This window comes from Rhyacophila brunnea, unplaced genomic scaffold, assembly GCF_057557595.1.
Source record: "Rhyacophila brunnea isolate RB1 unplaced genomic scaffold, BYU_Rbru_1.0 scaffold_11, whole genome shotgun sequence".
Lineage (NCBI taxonomy): Eukaryota > Metazoa > Arthropoda > Insecta > Trichoptera > Rhyacophilidae > Rhyacophila > Rhyacophila brunnea.
In genome coordinates, this window is record NW_028232763.1 from 3,937,151 (window position 1) to 3,953,634 (window position 16,484).

The window sequence follows — 16,484 nt, forward strand, 5'->3', positions numbered from 1 at the left end:
GAAAACTTCTATGTAACGCTTACGAGAGACAACATAATATATCAATATTCTCATATAGTATGTAGATATGTCTTTAGAGTAAAGTGTGGAATAATATATTACAAACCACACAATATGAGGCAAGAATATTTAGTTTTACATACTCGAGAAATGCTTTCAAAGATGAGCTAGAAATAGATTAGAAAACGTAAAGTAAAAACTAACGTACCTGGGTACATCACCAATAGTATATGGCGACATTTCCCACAAAAAATATGAGAAGGTAGATACCTACATTATACGTAATTCAATTTTTTCAATCAACACTAAATACATTTTTACACAACAAGATTTAAGAATGTTAGATTCTGAATTAAACAAAATTTTGAAATACTTTAAAAACAAAATAATTAGAAAAACTTTAAAAATAAAATATTAAATTGGATACAGTGGGATTCAAACTCACATCTTTCATTTCTGGATGAGTGTTCTCACATTTGAGCTATTGATACTTATATGATTCATGCGAACTACATCTAAGAACTTCGAAATATCATTTACCCTAAGTGATTACAAAAGCCGATCGCCTTCTGATGGCGGAATTTAAAGTTATAAGAAATAAATTGATCCCATTATATGGATTGATAGCTTACTTACTAAAAAAGTGAAAGATATGAGATGTGTCATTAATTTGACATTATTTAATGTATAGTGATATTGCCTAGAATCTAGCAGGGGTAGTCAACCTTTTTATACCTACTACCCACATCTGTATCTCTGTTAGTAGTAACATTTTCTAACTGCCCACCGGTTCCACAGTAATGGTGTTTTATAAAGTAGGGAAGTAATTTTACTTTATAAAATTTATAAAGTCAATACGATTTTGTTTAAAGTGCCATATTAGACTACTGTAAATTGTCAATAATATGGTAGTTATAGTGGTAGTTGTATGCTAGAGATAAACTACGGTATGTCGATATTTACAACTTCACAGGGACAGAAAAATTTCTGACTTTTCGCGGATTGAACATCTGCTATTTTACAACGTTTTTATTAGCTCGTATTCTTGTTGTTTGTCCGGTGGTTGTTTGTCCAGTACAAATCTTGCAATCGATTTTTAACTATCTTAACGACTAGCTAGACATTTGAAACTTTTAGAATATATCAGAACACGATGCCAATGAATTCTTTTAATACTTTTAGCCATCTTTAAGCAGAATTGAATTCATTTTCAGTTAATTCTGTTTTGTATGAAAAGTTGTTTCGGAAGAAATCCTTAATCTAATCCACTATTATTGGTTCCTAGTCTGGGGTCCTAGCAACTAAATTATTAATATATACGTGCGTTACTATGGAAATCAAAATGACATTTCAGTATTATTTCTATCAAGTACAAATTTTTTTGATCGTTTAAGCTAGCAAGTCAAGTTTATATGATTCAACAGAAAATTTAAAAACGTTGTATATAAAAGTTCTTTTCATCTTGTAACTATTTATATATAATTGGGCAGAAGATTATGTATGACGATTTACTCTAATCATTGAATTGTAATTAGTCTATGGAATTTTTGCCAAACCCGAGATTCACATCCGGCACCCATGACATATGCCTGACACATGGTCGCTCAGCCAACGTGGGGTATTTTTATATATGAGTCCATACCCTTATACGCTACACGTGAAATACGACAATGCGCCATAATGCACCCTTTAATATGAACTGATTTTTAACTAACTTAACGACTAGCTAGACATTTGAAACTTTTGGAATATATCAGAACACGATGCCAATGCATTCTTTTAATACTTTTAGCCATCTTTAAGCAGAATTGAATTCAGTTTCAGTTAATTCTGTTTTGTATGGAAAGTTATTTCAGAAAAATCCGTAAAAAGTAAAAGACTATTAATAATTGGTTGCTAAAGAAGGGGGTGGTCCTAGCAACTAAATTATAAAATATATATACGTGCGTTACTATGGAAATCAAAATGAAATGTCAAAATGACATTTCAGTATTCTATATTTGTTTGTTTTTTTATTTACTTCATAATATTATCAAGTACAAGTTTGAGCATAATAATTCAACAGAAAATTTGAATACGTTGTATATAAAAATTTCTTTTTATCTTGTAATTATTAGTGATAAGGTTGAAAGTATCTAAACTTGACTATATTATATTTTACATTGCTTTATGTTCTTCCTAGTTTTTAAATATTTTTAAGTTTACTTGTAATAGAATTTTCTTCTTCTTTATACACAGCTGATTATTTTTAATCTAATTATTATTGTTATAAAAAATATTGTTATAGAGGACAAGAATAATGACATTTTATCATGGTAATAACTCTGTTTCACCAAATTTTGACTTACTATTATAGTTTACCTCTGGTATACATATAAGTACATATTAAATTGGGTTCTGAAAACAAGAATTCAAAATATAAAATATTTTTGACCAAATTCTTCAACCACTTTGTCGAATCACTCTGTATTTATTGAATAGATGACTGGGTAATGAGTTTATGAATTACGATAATTAATGCGGCATTGGGCGAATCATAATTCGTAATTTATTTACTTCTTTGATGACGCTAGGGCCAAATTAGGGCACGTCTTGACGCGTTTATGGTCAGTAGGTAACTGAATTATTACAACATATCTGGATTAGGTTATATCTGGGTAGGTTAAGAATTTTGTCTGGGTTTAGCGCTACCATAAATATGTCAAACAGTCCCCTCATTATAATGTATGTATATTTTTTTTTAACTTAACTTCCTTACACAAAAACTTTATCTGTATATAAAAAGGTTTTTCTTTAACATAATAATATAATATATTTTTTATATATACCTGCATATCAGTAGGAGATAATATTTTACCACAAATGAGTTAGATAATAATAATCCGTATGTAACTAAAGTTATGAAGAAGGAAAATATTAATATAACAGACTTATGCTAATTAGTTTGTCTTATATATATATTCATTTTGATCCGTGAAATTTATGCGAAAGTTTGTTTCATTAAATTTAGTACCTACTTATGTAAATATGATCGGTATACGTGGGCATAGAACTCAATGAAGCTAAAACAAAATATATAACTACATCCCTGAATCAGTTGACAAAATCCTATTATATGCATATTGTACGACTGTGGCTTTTAAAGAGAATTTTTTTTATCTTAATGTACTAATATTTTTGGCAGTCTTCGAGATCAAGTCAAAATCCAAATAAACAGAGTTAGACTATTACGAATATCGACAATCAGAGGTCTGTGATCAGACGTGATGTTCTGGCGAGGCAACTTTAACATATGTCGCTTACTCCTACAAAGTCAATCATCCGAGGTCAGTACAGCTTCAAAGTCATAAAAAAATATCACATTTTAAAGATTGTTTAAACGTTTCTTTGCAACTCGAGAATAAATTTTCCTCGACATTTTGCCGGTGTATCAAAAAAACATATTTAACTTTCCCTTTACTATGCTAATAAATTCGCGACCGTTCTTATTATGTCAGCTTGGGTTACCGTTCAATGTTGTATAACGTTCAATATTGGAGATTATTATGACGTTATGTCATTGAGTTTCTGTTTATGAAAATACTATAACATACAAATTCGAACTATATTGATGATACTTGCAATTTAGTAGAGTGCAATCTATGTAATTTAATTTAATATTTCTGTGAAAAAAATGGTGCTATCAATCGGGTACCTTCGTCGATCCATTTATCATCATTGGTTTTCACATAAATGCAAGAAAATATTGGCGTCGTATATTTACTTTTCGAGATACTTGACTATGAACATTTCAGTATTCTGTATCTCAAAATAAATTTAAAAAAAGAAGGAATCAAAAGCGCGCTCTCATCAGATGTTAAATAACAAAAATCAAACCTGGTCAAATAAAGCTTTTATATAAATATAAAATTTAAGATTAGATATAATATGTAACAATCATTAATCAATAACTCATTAAATAAATTACACACTTTATTATATGAATGTTGTTAAAATAAAATAATAGAGCGATATTATTCGTCAAAATTTCCTCAATCATAACTAGATCAGTATGGTCTGTCATGGTTGGTAATTGCGACAATATCTCTTATAATTTATATAAACCGCATTTTACATAAATTGAAATGACAATGCAGAAATCTTCACTCAACTCATCGAATACGTTACAAGGCGAACTACTATTGTCACAAGTCCTTCCCCGAATCAAGTCTCTCAGTTCATTAATATCACCAAAAGCTTTGATCACTCTACAGTCTACAGTCATTATCTTAACCCGACCATTGCAACGGCTCTCTATACTACTGCATCAAGATAAATAAACCTCTACCTTCATCTACCGCCAAATATATTCTTGACTGAATGAAATAATATTTTTTTCAATACGATTTTTTTCAAAAAGAAAGACAAGTAAGATAAGAGAGATAAAAGAAAGAAAGATAAAATAATTATCGCACTAGCTTTGATTCTCTTTTATCAATTGTCCAAAATTGAAGTTTTTAAATGATAAACAAATAAAATTTTATAATAAAACTAGCTGACCCGGCAAACGTTGTTCTGCCATATAAATTATTTATAGTGAATATTTTGGTTGTTAAATAAAAAATAACGAATGTATCGTAAGTGTGTGGGGATGGGATCTATGACAGAAAGAGGAATAGAGTGCTGTAGACGATGACCGCCGATAAAAACAAAAAAACATCAACCATTCATTTTCTCAATTCAAAATGAGTAATGATGTTCATAATGAATGAATTACCTGTGACAGGATCTCGTTGTTTAATGTTTATGCAATATCCGTCTTGTCCCTTCCAGAAAATTAGCGGATATTGGAGAGCGTCGTATGAACGGTGTGTGTCAGCGATTAACTCCAGATTATTGTTTCTTCTTCGAATCACGATTTCTCGCGTCGATGTGCGGTCGCCAACCATGATTCCAGCAATGTCGTCAACAACAGTCGCATTGAATTGACGTACGTGCTCTCCAGCTGGTGTTTTATCTGGATTGATGACAATAGCGTGATTGTCACTTTGCAATTCGTGCATGTGTGCTTTGAAGAATTTCAATAATTCATTGTGCTCATTTAACAGGGCGTCCAGTTCGCCGACGATGCGCCTGGCATTAGGCGAATTGAGGCTATTGTAGCCGCAACGTGCATCCACATGATGGATGTCCTCACCGCCGCGCCCATGAAGTAGATTTGTAAAAATGTATGTGGTTCGTTTGGCATTGGCAGCAATGAGCCTACTTTGTGGTATACTTGGCCTTTGATTTTGAATGTAGAATGGAATTGTTGACCATTTGCCACAGTATTGTGAACTATTTCTGTTGCTCCGGACGAAGTCATTTGGAAGCATGGATTGAATGTGCGAATGGACTTCAGGAACAGGTTTGAATCTGGAACCGTGCCGATGAGCAAGCCGTTCAATGGTTCTGGTGGTATCTCAATTTCTGGAAGTTGCACTTTTCCTGATGCGCAACAAATCCCGGCTGACTCATGTTTGAATTTGAGCGCATGACAATGGGGACATTCTTTGTCCATAGCACCAATCAGCACTTACGGATGAGCGGAATATTCAATATCTGGCTCGTACTCGAATGCGAGACGAAGGAACTAAGCGGATGTAAATGTTCGATGTACTTGTTGGCGTTGTCGGTCATTTGCTCTGCGTGTGTTAACTACGAACCGGCGTGCTTGGCTCCGTTCCAATTGTCATTGTTGATTTCGTTCAGCCCGTGCCTCTTGTGATTGAGATGCACGCAATTGCGACATACTTACACGCACGTTTTTGTTATCTTGTTGGATTTGTTCGTCTGTTCTTTCTGCTCTACTATTTTGCATGTTTGTTGCTTTATTCTTTCGACGGCCCAAATGACCCCCCTTGCGTCTTACTGGCATTGTGCACTGTAATACACGCACATAAAAATAGATAAATTAAAATAAATCGTACAAAATTTTGCACGGACTGCATTGTGATATGCCGAATAAAATGTCAAAATGACGCGACGCTTCTCTTGAATTCTTCTCGGACGTAGCGCCATCTGTCATTCAACAACATAAATAATTTCATTCTGTTTGAAATACGAATGACGGTTAAATTTGTTCATACAAAAATAATAAAATCGCGATAAAAAAATGGGAGGGTGGGGGTAGGAGAATGCAAATTTGGGGTTATAAGTATTTTATTATGCCAAATAATAAAAAAAATACAAAAAAAAAATTGTCAAAAAAATAAAAGAAAATTTTTCTGGATAGAGATACCCTAATTACCTAGCGGTATGAAATATACTTGTTGACCTATTCTCATACCTAACAAATATACATAAAAAAAATCATAAAAATCGGTCGAGCCATTTCGGAGGAGTTCGACCACAAACATCGTGACACGAGATTTTTATATATATAGAGATTGAAAGGCTATGTCGGTCTGTTCAATTTTTTTATGTTGAAGTTAGTATCTGTGCGTTCATTACATTACTTGTCTTTTAATTAAATACTGATCGGAGAAATATTTACCAATTATTCGTCGTCTACCATTAAATTCATATAAATACGATTATGTCTAAAGATTCTACTGTCTAGACGAAGGGTAAAAATAATTTAAATTTTTATTAACAATCAGTAGTTATATGAAGTTTAGTTTAAAAGATATACTAAATCAGTGTGTCAAAACCTAAGATCCTTGTGCAGCATGCGGTCTCTAAAGCCATTTATTACCATACACCGATTAGATAAAATATACGTAGAAATTTTATTAATTACTTTTACAAAGTTTTCCTTATATATACTGCAACATATTAATATAATATAATGAATTCGAGTCAAAATACAATAATGTCTCTTCTCACAAAATACTTATAAATGGAATTGACCACGACAACACGCTTATTGCATATCAATGAATTTATACGTCAGTAAAATATGAATTTGAAGCATCAAACTTCTCTTTTTTAGATGTAATCATTTTTTCCCTTGTTGGGCGAGGAAAATTTGTTCCTTTAATGTCAGCGATCTCACTTATGCTTGTACTGAATTTTGTCTTAAACTCCATTCGTCTGTTTGTTAAATCGGTTGTAATTTAATGTCATTGGTAATTTAAAACAATATGAGACCCATATTGATGCAACTTACTTACCACAATAATTGGTACCAACTTTTAGTAAGTTTTCGTTTCGATTTATACCTACAATTTATTAAATCTACCTTAATTAATTAACTATTTATATATCGCTCAAATTATATGACAATAATTTGCATAGGTATAATGAGGAAAAGAGAAATGAGCACCTAGAATTCGAACAATTAAAGTAAAAGTCAGTATTGTATTGTGAATAATAGTATCATTTATTTTTTTCCTTCTCATTTTTCAGGCGGATAAAATTGTATATACGTACAGTACAAATAGAAATGAAAATAAAATATTATAAATCGTGATACCTGTTCCACACAAAAATATAAAATGGATAAAATTGGAGTTAATACCCACATAAAACTACCCTTGTCCCACACCACTTCCGATAATAATCCTGCAAATGAGATTTTTCATTTGGAAATGAAATATCGAATTTTTTTTCGTGATTGGGAATATATTAAGGAGTAATTAAACAAAACTGAAGTCACCACTCACTCAAGCGTATTTTGACTGAGGTTACATGAATTTAATAGAAACTTAGAAATTTGATAGAAAAGTTCATTTAAAATTGCCGCATAATCTAAGCACTGAGATCTTTACAAAGTTATAAAATTGGCATTTGTGGCGACTAGGTTGGACGACCCGACAAAATACGTTTAAATCGATATGAACAGTTTTTCCTTTAAACCAGGGGAGGGCAAACTGCGGCCCCCGGGCCGCATGTGGCCCGCCGGGTATTTTTTTGCGGCCCGCCATCATTAATTGTACTTCTGATTACGAATAACTTTTTATAATTTTTTAAAAAAAACATTGACAATAGATTTGAATTTGAAGAATTTGCTGTTTCGTAAATGTATCAGCTCAGTATGTCTTCCTTGCGTCTCGTCTCACACTATGTAATGACTATTTTCTACGATTAACATCGATTTCAATAGATATTGATAGTGTACCGACACAGCTACAACTTGAGATTATTGATCTACAGTGTGACACTGATTTAAGAGAATTGCATCGTCGTGAAGAAATCTCCAAATTTTACAATGCCCTTAATTCAGACAAATTCGACCGACTTAAACATTATTGCAAGAAAAATGTTCGTTATTTTTGGATCAACCTATATATGTGAACAAACATTTTCGATCATGAACCTCAATAAAAATTATTTACGAGCAAATATCTCCGATGCCCATTTACAAGCAGTTTTGAGAATATCAACTACAAAATTAACACCTGAATTTAAAAAAATGTTCAAAAATGCACAACAGTTTCATTCTTCTCATTTTTTTTTGTAATGTTTATTTTTCGTGATAATAAATAGTGTATATCTAAATGTAATTTTACTTGCGGCCCCCCGCTCATTTTGAATTCTTGAATTTGGCCCTCCATCCAAAAAGTTTGCCCCCCCCTGCTTTAAACGGATGTGTTGATTAATATACTTACTGATAACAATGGTTATTCTCCGCTACACTATATATATAATATTATAACCAATTATTTAGCTAGGATTTATTTCAACTCATTTTAGTAGTTATTAAATGTTTGATAATACTGTGTTTCGACAAAACTTTTCTTTTGATAAATTATCAAACACAGAAAACATGCTATTACCAGTGGCAAAGCGTATGCTAATAGAAAGTCTCAAAGTGTTTAAATTCGAGCAAATTAGTTTTGAAGGCGTTTTCCTCTCTGTAATTAATACAATTTCAAAAATATTGAAATTATACATTGTGCAATATAAATTACATTAAGTGTTAGTGTCAAATAGTATGCGTAAATTTTCAATTCAATATTAAACTAACTTTTTATTTAGAAATACTATATATTATGTATAAATTAATTTTATAGTAGTGGTCGACAATATTTTGAATTATAAATTCAAATTGAACAATCAAGACGTTTTCTTAAATGAGATAATTATGTAATTAAATCTAAAATCAGTATGAAAAAAAGATTAGTAAAAAAATATTTACATAAATAAAAATTATCAACTTAGATATATCTACCATATCTTGAGAATTTATTAAACGATGTTCACTTAAATCCATGCTCACACCAGTGGAATTTATCAAAACAATTATAATGGAGTTATATAGAATGCCTATCGTAGTGGATGAATCCGATATTGCTAATAATTTAATTATGAGGACTAAGACATGTTTAATTTATTTTAATTTAAATAATAATAAAATAGGTACATAGATATTATTTATAATTTCCAAACAATAATTTACGCAGAAATTTATTCCAAACATAAACTCTGCCCTCACTCTTGCCAGGAAGACAAAATATCACACGAACTCATACAAATACTAACAAGCTGTAATTGTGATAAAAGTGAGGGATGGTTAGAATGTGAATAAAAAAGATTAGAGAAATTGAAAATTAAGAGTAGAGCATGATTAAGAAGTAAAAAGTAAAGAATAACATATGATGATTTAATAGTTCAGGGCACGTGATCGCGCTGACAAATGGATGTGACTATCAGTGAACTGGTATGTATGGAATTTAATAAAAAACGGGATTTAAGTATAGACTGAGAAAAATGTGTATAAACAAGACTTGTAAGTGTATGATAAAATTGATTAATGATTACGGCGCCAAGTGATTTCTAAGTGTGTACATGATGGTATATTGAAGAATTGAAGAAAACACTATATTTAGAGATAACAATAATTGTTTATTATAAGCTAGAAAACATTGAATTTATTTAAACAAGTAAGAATATAGAGACATGAAATTAAGGAGACTCGTGATCTTTGCTATGCGAACATATACAGTTTTACAATAACATCACAATACAAAAATAGGGGTACTCATCTGCTGGTTCATTTGAAGACACTGATTTTACAAATTAATGTTAATGAAAGTTCAAATAAAGCTAAAGCAATACTGAGATTTAATGTGACCGGCGTCCGTACCGGCCATCAACAAAAGTAAGTTAAGTGCAGACTGCAGAGCTCCTTTCAGATCAAACGCCAGGGTAAAAGAAAAAGTGAAAGAAATTGATAAAGGTCCATCTCCATTGCCGCCAAAGAACAAAGTAGGGTCTCGTCCTGCCACAGGGTGGGGGTTGGTGTGAAAGACACAACAAATCTTGCATCTTCTTCTCTTGGTCAGCATTTACCTACTTTGAATTTAGGTGTGGGTATCCACAACGTAACAAGGCCACGGAGCAGTGAGAGCCTATCTAAAAAGATTTAAACTGAGGGACGATGAACGTTGTCCATGTGACGGCTATACACATCAAACTGTGTGAAATGTCATCTACGACTGCCCTATACTAGGAAAAGAGCGATGGACTCTTAGAACTCTATGTAGACAGCATAACCATGAAATTGACCTCTAAAAACCTTACGAAATATTAAACAATAAAACAACACATGAATACTACACAAAATATTTAATTCTGACCATCAAGAAAATTAAATAGAGGAACATTATTGAGTACACATAAATGCAACTTACTAACCCTCCCAACCACCTTGTACGAAAAATCAATGGCATGGTTGTTTATATATTAAAAAAACAATCAATAACAGTAATTTAAACAATTCAAGTATTTATATGTACTTATGCATAGGTACATAATTTTTAAAAGTCCTTATATACCTATATCTATTAAAATAACTGTAAAAATGGACAAATTAGGATTCGAACATATCCACCTCATTCAGATTGCAGGTGAGTAGGTACTCTCAACCAATTTAGTGACACGTCTAATTAACTGTCCTTCTGCGAATAGTTTCTAATAATAATTATGTCATCTAAAGTGACCGATGCCAAGAGATGGTTACTTATTAAATGGATAGATTTTTTTTTGTATTATTACAACGTATTTCAATAAAAAAACATGACGTTTGTATTTAATTTAACGTTACATATTATATAAAAAATATATTAGTTGTATAAATATACGTACATTAATATCAGTTTTATTGCGCAAGGTCTTGAATATGACCATTAAGAGGTGTTTATTTTTAATTAATCCAATAAATCGCAAGAGCTTTTTCCTTCATCCAATACTTTGCAATATTACAGCAATAAATACTACCATTAAAATAATACAACGAAACTTTTACGTATCAACTGTTGGTACAACTTTTTCCTGTCTCCACATTGCGTAACATTGTATTATTATACATTACGTATTTTACCACGTTTTTCTTAGCTCGTATTTTTGTTTGTCCAGTGATTGTTTATCCAGTATAAATCTTGCAATCGATGTTTAACTAACTTCCCGACTAGCTAGACATTTGAAACTTTTAGAATATAGCATAACACGATGCGAATGCATTCTTTTAATACTTTTAGCCATCTTTAAGTAGAATTGAATTCATTTTCAGTTAATTCTGTTTTGGATGAAAAGTTATTTCGTAAGAAATCCGTAATCCAATCCACTAATATTGGTTGATAACGGGGCTCAATTATTAATATATACGTGCGTTACTATGGATATCAAAACGATATTTCAGTATTCTATATTTGTTTGTTTGTTTCAAAATAGCAAAAAAAATGATTTGTTGACAATTACCTTATTTGTCCTAAATTATTAATACATAGAAGTTTATATGATTCAACAGAAAATTTAAAAATGTGGTATATAAAAAGTTCTTTTTATTTTGTAATTATTTAAATCTACTTTGAGGCTACTATGCATCTCGTTTATTTTAAAACTGCGCAATATTTCTTATTTTAAGTGGATGTCTGGTTCTCATATGTTATTTTTTAAATCTCTTCTCGGTCCCAGGGCATCTGAAACAACTCCTTAGCGCGTAGTATTCCAGTTTAATCTTGCATGTTTTCCACCCACGTCATTTTCTTTCTTAGTTGCACTTCTCAATCTTGCCGTTCAATATGAATTAGCGTGTCTCGTATTTAATATGAAGCATATACATGTCAGAGATTCGCAATTTTATGGTGTTTATCGTAGGAGAGCATCTCTCAGCATTTATTTATCGATGTTAGCAACTGTCTCAATTTTGGAGAAACTGAGAAATCACTTTTTAAATGATTTAAGCTGGTTTAATATGTTCACTTAAAGAGTTAAGCTCTGACATAGCCATAAGATGTTGCATGGTTACTCGCTTTATGCCACGTGTAGGAGTCCCTCACCGACTATCTCTTACACTTCCTACGGGGAAAGTATGAGCGAAGTGTAACGAACGGGATCAAACGCGATGGCCAGGCGTTTTAATGGGGGGATGCCGTTATTTTTTTTAACCTTATCGATATACAGGATATATACTAGTGAAAGTAAATTATATTTTCACCCCTAATCGAAGCATAAAGAGTACACAGATTAGAGATTATAATAATTAACCCTTTTTTATGAGGAATACTTTAGCCTAATCATCCAATCGATTGAGTCATTGCACTGCATTTTTTTCCGACCATGTCCGGTCCTAATACGATCATATATGGGCCTCCACAGAGTGGAGGTTTGTATTGACAGCTGATTTTGTTTTTACAAGAAATGGATGTCAGCCACTTGCTCAACCTATTAGGTCCATAATCTGACTCGACACAGATTGAAAAACAATATCGTTAACATCATAATGTACAAAACAATATGATGTTAACGCGCGTGTTTGAACATGTACCTAACCGATTTTTTTTTAAACGGTACATGTTTAAAGACGCGCGTTAACATAATCTTACTTCCTACTTCAATTTTAGTTTGTCAATTTATGGCAACGGCCGTATGTTGTATCTTAACCACTAGGGAATGCCAAAAGAAATGGCGTATTTCAAAAAAACACTACCTTATTCTTAGGTCAATAATTATTATGAAACTATCATTATTCTTAGGATGTTTATCACACTTGAATGGTCAAAAACATAGATTATAAATATCTTTAGAATTATCTTAAAATGTGTTAATTTTGCCCATTTTTTGAATAATAAAATGCCTAATTCTTGTCAAATTTGGGATCACAGAGATTATCAATATAATTTTTTATCGTAAATATTTCACTATAATAATGTCGACATAAATTTTACTAATGGTTTTATAAATGCGTTTAAAATTTGATAAATGTAAAAAATCTTAACACCACTGCACATGCATGTACTGAAATATGACTATATTCTAAAACATTAGAGCGAGAGGTTTAAAAGAATACTATTTTATGTAATAAAAATACTTTATGCAGCCATCAGATGTTTAAAATAAATATAAAGTATAATAAGGCTTCAAAATGATATAAACAGATTATCTACAACGTTTAAGGAATGTCAAGGATCATGCTTTGAAAATGCAATAAAAGCTCCATTTTGACATACGCTGAGCATGTACCCCCTTAATATGAATTATTTTTTTTACTGCAGATAGAAATATATTTTTGACTGCATACAATATAGGTAACTAATTTTACCGTTTTAAGTTTTCTGCGGTGTTATTTATAAGTATATATGCATATGAACACGTTAACATAATAATACTATAAAGATATGAAAGCGAATCTGCAAAATGCATTATTCATAATATATTAAGTATTATAATTCATATATTAATAAAATATATTTGAGTATTTCCAGATGCCTGTGGGTAGGGTCATTTATATTCATTTTATTATTCCAATACTGGATCCACAAGTCAACGCCAGATATATTGTTAACCATGTTAAATGTATTGGGAGTGTCATTTATTGGCTTTGAATGAATCAGATTTAAAAATAGACAAATTACCACAATACGTCATAATGAAGACAAATCAAAGCTAAATACATTTGTAATAACTATTGGAGAAATTAAAAAATAATTTACTAGAAATATCTACTAGATAACCATTTAGCATTCAGTTGCCAATTACTCTTACTATTATATTGGCACCTACGCAAATTTACTCCAATATAATATATATGAATTGCAAAACCTGCTATGTCGATGTATATTCAACATTTTTTTTATTATTTTCAAAAATCACGCGCTAAATAATGCCAAATCTAGGACCGTATTTTTTGGAGCAATTTTATGTAATGTGATTGCATGTGCCTAGTAGGTACTAACAGTATGGAGGAAGTAAAAGGAAAGTTTGCCAGTTTATAAGCTTTTAAAAACGTCAACAAAAAGTATTTTGTGGGCGTCATTCCAGGACGTGCTTTACAGTATACACGTAACTACCCGCATTTAAACTTCAAAAGCTTCACACAATTCGCGTGCTTAAAGTCAGACAACGTTATCTACAAAAAAGTGTTTTTTTTGTTGTTGAGATAACGTTATTTTACATTTATGGCTACATGATAGTCAAACAACGTTATGTCAATCTTTTCTAATTTCTTATTAAATCGTCAGTAAAGTTTAACGCTAACTACATAAGTTACCTATGTTTTCATATTTTTTTAAAACTATCCCTATAAATTTTAACATCATCATAAGCAAGATAAATTTACAATACACAATAAATTATAAAATATTAACATTAGGTTTTAAATAAACATTTCCCTTGTTGAGTCACAAGAATGTAAAATAACGATTTTTGGCTCTCCTGTAAAGTTGCACTTTTGTAGATAGTGTTGTTTGACACTAAGCCCTCGAATTATAAGGATTTAATTTAGAGCTTTAGATCTCTTTCGACATTGAAGTACAAGTAAAGTACATTGATACGTATTAATGTACCCCGTTTTTCATCACCTAATTAAAAAATATTTATTCACTCTACAGAAATATAATTTGATTGGTTATATTATCTATCTTAAATATCGGTTACTTAAATAAATAATAATATCAACTGTGTTGCTTTTATAAAGATTTCACTGTGGAGAAAAATAAACATTCACGAGAGAAAATAAAACTTTTAACATCACCAAAGACATGTCACAATGGCGTTAGGCTTGAAACTTGTTTGATAAAATCAGTACCAGTACTGCCGTCTATTGGTACAAATTTCAACCTCATAGAAATGTTAAAACTCGATATATTACATGATGTGTATCAATGTACCCCGTCTCTCGCTACGTGGTTAGAAAGTTTTAGTAATTATTATAATGCCATATTTTGATAAAGACCTTCGATAGAAATAAAGAAGTAATAATAATAATATAACGATGGAAATAAATGTGAAGACATGAATATTGAACTGACGCTACGTGCGGTAGTATATTAAATTACACAATGTATTTTGTAAATGACAAAAAATGGTGCTTTTAGCAGTGGACTATAATTTTAAGGTGATGATGGATTCAGGATCTAGGAGTTTGCGTTTAACAGGTTACCAGATACTGACCTTTTATGATGTTGATGATGACTCTGTGGTCTGGTTGCACTATCACTCACGCGGTATTGTTTTTTTGGGTTACCCGGTGCGTGCCACTTGACGGTAAACTGTTAATGGATGATATATTATGAGGACGACCGGTATCATGGCTTGCCAGGTATTCAGAAGTATCGCTTGAATGACGGTTACACTATAATCAAGCTGACCCGGCCGTAGCCTACGAACAACTCCTAAATCAGTCTTTATAATAATTGAATTACTCAATAAACTGTGGTTTAGTGGTAATAGGTTAACACGCACACCAGTTGTCTTGAGCTAACTTTTGAATTACTGTGTAGTTAACACGGCCTCATTCGTATCCTATCAGATATAGCTCGATAGCTTTAGTAAGCCTACGCGGTCGGCTATTTTGGAGTAAGTTTTAAAGCAGTCTGTATAATAATTGAATTAATCAATAAACTGTGGTTTACCGATAACAGGCCATCACGCACCAGTTGTATTGAGCTAACTCTTGAATCACTCTGTACGTAAGTAGCGACGAAAAAATATAACAACTTGCCCATTTCCGCTTTCTGGATATCACTTGAGTTAACTCACGCGCGACGGCTGTCTGGTAGTCACTGAATGTACATTGCAGTCATGGTCTTCTCATGATCCATAATTGCTTGTTGCCTGTCTTTGTGACAATAATAAATAAAAGGATTTGAGCAGGTGTGGAATAATGATGACGGCCACCACAATCGGCCCATCCAAAAATATATTAACAAATTTGACGTGTTGCAGTCGAGATGACTTTGTATGATTGACTAATCATCCACCGAGATCAAAAAATAGAAAAAATATCCTCTTCTGATGCCCAAAAGCTGTGACTTCAAATCCATTTCTGGAAAATACACATCTTGCTTTTCCAATACGTGCTTAGATACAAACCATCTAATAATATATTGAAAAATAGCTTTTTTATCGTGCTGTAATCTAACGGAGGTTGTTCATCATCAGAGCGACCTTCACTTTATCATCCGTTAACCGGAATATTTCAGTAGACCAATACTCGTACCAATTACAGAAGTTATTATGCCATGAAATGCGGTCTTGTGTTTTGCTATATTTACCATTGATCTTTTCTTGGATGTCAAGGT